The following is a 5,153-nucleotide window of genomic DNA, read 5'->3' on the forward strand; positions in this document are numbered from 1 at the left end:
TGTTGACTGCTCCAACAACACCACTCAGTTCAGCATGGAGACTTCAATTTCCTACAGCTCAAGAAGCTCCACCATCTGATGAGACTTCGTCATCACAAGAAGACATTGGGAGGACAGTTTCAGTCAAATTGCCGACAGTAGAAGTTCCTGTGAATCAGCAAAGCTTGCCGGTCACAGACAATCATCAAGAGCAATCTACAGATGGCTCGTCTAGTTCATCCTCTAACAGTGATGAAGAACAAGAAGATCAAGCAGTTGTGGAGCCTCCACCTCAGGCTACTGATAACTCTCATGGGATGACTACAAGAAGCAAGGTGGGAGTCAGGAAACCAAATCCAAGATACGCCTTAATAACTGTAAAAGGCATTCCACAAGAGCCTAAAAGTGTAGCAGAAGCTCTGAGTCATCCAGGGTGGAATGGTTCAAGAAGAAATAGATACATGTGAAGAAATAGGTACTTGGAGTGTGGTTCCTCTACCTCCAGATGTGCAACCAATTGGCTGTAGATGGATCTACAAAACAAAACTTAATGCGGATGGTACATTTAAATCACTAAGATCAAGACTGGTAGCTAAAGGGAATGAACAAGAAGAAGGTGTCAATTTTTTGGAGACTTATAGTCCGGTAGTAAGAACAGCAACTGTCAGACTGGTTCTACAGTTTGCAGCGACTGAAAAGTGGGATATTAGACAACTTGACGTGAAAAACGCTTTCTTACACGGCGACTTGACAGAGACAGTCTATATGAGACAATCTCCGGGATTTGAACACAAGAATCATATGGATCATGTATGTCTGTTGCATAAGGCTATTTATGGACTCAAACAATCCCCACGGGCATGGTTTGACAAGTTCAGTTCCTATCTGGTGGAGTTTGGATTCATTTGCAACATTCATGATCCATCTTTGTTCGTTTATCAGAAGGAGAAAGATGTGATTTTCCTTCTACTATACGTTGATGACATGGTGATCACTGGTAACAACAAAATTCTTCTTCAACAACTGTTAAAATCTCTAAACAAGCAGTTCAGAATGAAAGACTTGGGAACATTAAGTTATTTTCTTGGAATTCAACAATTGTTTCTTGAAAAACGGATCTTCTAACGGCTGCAGGTATGCTGGATTGTGCTCCAATGCCCACACCACTACCTCTGCAACTAGATAGAGTCCCTCATCAGGAAGAAACATTCAGCAATCTGACTTACTTCAGGAGTTTGGCAGGTAAACTTCAGTATCTTACATTAACTCGGCCGGATATTCAATTTGCTGTGAACCTAGTGTGTCAGAAAATGCATGATCCTTTAGTATCTGATTTTAATCTACTGAAAAGAGTTCTGAGATATCTTAAAGGGACAATGAAGATGGGTTTACAGATAGAAGCAGACTCAGATACAAGATTGAGAGCTTACTGTGATAGTGATTGGGCCGGATGTCAAGACACAAGATGCTCAACTGGAGGCTTCTGTACTTTCCTGGGTTCAAACCTGATATCATGGTCAGCCAAAAGACAAGATTCAGTGGCTAGATCTTCTACGGAGGCAGAGTACAGAACCCTGTCTGATACAACAGCTCAAGTAGCTTGGATCAGCTTAATGTTGACGAGCATTGGTGTCTCACTGACAGATCCTGCAGAGATATATTGTGACAACTTATCAGCAGTTCATCTAACTGTCAATCCTGTCTTGCATAAGAAGTCGAAGCATTTTGCTACACATTACCATTTTGCTCGGGAGAAAGTGGCTGATGGTTCTCTTGTTTTTAAGCACATACCAGCTGCGCAACAACTTGCAGACGTGTTCACCAAGTCTTTGCCTCAACTGAGTTACTTCAATCTTCAGTTCAAACTCGGAGTTGAGTACTCACCCACCTCGAGTTTGCGCGGGGGTATTGAGCCCAGTAAACCAGAAGAAAAGAAGGTCCTGGCCCATCAGCAAACAAAGCCCACAACCACGTCATCAAAACCTGCAACGGTAACGATGGCAGTAAGACAAAACAGAGGAAAGGAAGAAGACAAACGTACGGTCTCACCAGCTGGTCTTGTTATCCTTAGTAACAGATTTGATGCGCTATTGGAGCAAGGAGAGTGAGCTATAAAGGGCCAGCTGTTGAGGTCTAGAGGGTTCAATCATTTTGTATAAATAAGAAGGGTAGAGAGTTGTAAAACCCTAAGAGAATAAATCATAAAACTTCAGTCTTTATAATCTCAAATCTCAGATTCTTTGTTTTACCTTTATCTGTCTCTCTCAAGCTTAATTTCTTTGAGTTTTTTTCGTCGTATTGTCTTCGTTAGAAATCAAGTTTCATAGCCCACTTCACTTTTCATCACTTGTGTGTTTCGCGGCGTGAAAACATGTTTTTTTTTATAATAGTAGTCTAATTTTTACGCTTTTAAGTTTGGTTGACCGGTAGATCTTTTGTTTTACATTCTAGGTGAATGTATTAATAAATTACCATAAATTATAAGTATATACAATACAATTTAATAATGACTAGGGGATGAGATTATGCATACAAATGATTTTTATATATTATTATTTATTTTGTGTTCAATTTAAGTATTATATATGTATATAGTTAAATTAGATTAGACACTTAAATCAAAACAATATCTCTTGTTTATTTACAATATTTTTTTGTAAGTAAATCAAAAAGATCATTTTATTTATTTTATATGGTATATAATTAAATTTTAATGATATTTGCGTAGATATATAGTATATTTCAATATAAATATTTATTATCGAGACTTCCTACTAATATGATGTTGTTAACATTTGTATATTTGTGTAATAAAAAAAATTAAACCATTAATTACAAAATTTTCAATGTGACATTTTTTCAATGTAATTTCAAAATTAAAATATAAAGGTCTCAATATTTTTCAATGCAAATTTCAAAATTAACATATTTATGTATTTTTATATGGTATATAGTTTAATTTAAAAAATATTTTATATATATATATATATAATATGAATATCTATTAAATGAGATTTCTTATTCATAAGATTTATGCGCTTTTTTATAACAAACAAAAAGTTAAGCCATTGACCACAAAATTTTAAATGTAGGACTTGTAACATTTTTTGGACTTTATAGTCGTTTAAAAAAATCAAAATATAACATATAAGAAAAAAAATCTAAATTTTTATTATATTGTTAATGAAAAATATTATTTTGTACACTAATAATCAATTCCATAGTTAGTTTAATAGGAGTATAATATATGTTTAGATGAACCAGCATATTTGCTAAGGATTCTAAGAATCATCATAGTGATAACACATATCTACAAAAAAAAATGTTGTAATATTTTTTAACTAATATATAAGGGATTTCTGTCAGAGAAAAATTGTTTTCATACTTCATTGAAATAGGAACTCTATAGCCAATAGCATAAGATTCAAAGAGAATTATATTTTTTAACTCTAAAAGAAGCCATAACGATGTTCCAGTTGCATTTGGCCAAAGCTGACATTTATTTACTCTTTTATAAAGTGAACTTCTCAAACTTGAGTCTCATAAGATTACTTCATAAAATATGTGTTCATTAAGTTTATAAAAGTGTAAATAAATATGTTTCATACGATTACTTCATCAAAATGTGTTCATACTACCCGGAACGAGTTGGCTTAGCTGGAAAGGATCTGAGGTATTTGGGAAAGAGATCTCTGGTTCGAATAAATTTGATATCCAGAGAAAAGAATTAAGCAACCGGTCTTCGTCTCCGGCTTTAGAAGAGTTAGTGCCCACTGGCCTGGATCACCCTCCTGGTTTAACAAAAAAAAAAATGTTTATATGCAATCAAAGGATATCAGTGTTTATGCATTTTCGGTGGGTAGTAAATATGGTCTTTTAAATGGGCTAACGTGATTCACTAATTAAGTAGCAAGGATTTTAATGGGCCTCTATACTGTTGAAGACCTTTTAGATGAAACATTTTTCGTCAAATATGAAATGAATTAATTACAGTCAGAGCAGGCTTAAAGGAAACTAGATTTTGACCCGCCTTCGAAGGGCGGGTATATTTTTGTTCTAATTTTTTTTTGAAACATTTAATTTTTATATTTACGTTTTAATCATATTTGTGTTTTTTTGTAATCATATTTGTATTTAATCTTAAATTAATTTAATTTAAATTTTGGTAGAAGTATTAAATATGTCAAGTTGCATAACTATACACTGTGCTATATGTATTTCAAAATTATTTATTTTATTAAAACAGCAGTGTGACCAATTGATACAGGTTCAGTCCAACAACAATTTTTCCTCATAACCTACTTTAAAAAAAAAAAAAACCAACTCTTTTATAACTACATCTAAATTTACATATTTCTTCCTCTTACGTGACCTCTTCTTTTTTTCCTATATTCTAGGAACCCTCGTAACTTTCTTTTTTTGATAACTATCATCTATGAGAACTTATAATTTATTTATTTCATTTTAAAATTGTTTTGTTTAATTAACCAATGCAGATTTTGTAAAAATTATATTTTATTCTCAGTGTAGAGATCTTTGACGGGGGTGGTTCGTCGTGACTTCTTTCTACTCAGTTAAAAACACAGAATGTTGAAAAAATTATGTATAGTGTTAGTTTGTGTAAAATCTTTTTTGTTCTTAATTGTTTGTGGTTTTTTTATAAATTTAACAACTATGAAGAAAAAATGATAAGAAAACTAAAAAGAATAAAGAAAGAGTTGCTGAATTAAGTTTACATGGAGAGAGAAAGAAGAAGACTTTTTAATGCTTTGACTTTTCTATTTTCTTTTAATGCGAACATCATAATGGAAAGATATATTCTCTCCGTTTCATTTTATTTATCGTTTTAAGTTTATACATACAGATTAAAGAAACATATGATTTTGTAAATTTCTAAAATAAAAACACGATTACCTATACACCTAATCATATTTCAACCAATAGAAAAATAAAGTGGAGAATCTTATTTATATTTTCTTAATAGTTACCTAACATAATTAGTCAAAAATATTCGTATAAAATTTTTTTTGGAATCGACCGGAAAATCAAGTCTTGTACTCAATTAGACATGAACTATATACCCGGATAATTTTTAAAATTTTATATTCGAAAACCAATATTAAATCCAACCCGTTCCAACCCACTCTGAAGAACGAACATTTTTTTTGAAAAAT

This window comes from Brassica napus, chromosome C9 (assembly GCF_020379485.1).
Source record: "Brassica napus cultivar Da-Ae chromosome C9, Da-Ae, whole genome shotgun sequence".
NCBI classification, from domain to species: Eukaryota; Viridiplantae; Streptophyta; class Magnoliopsida; order Brassicales; family Brassicaceae; genus Brassica; species Brassica napus.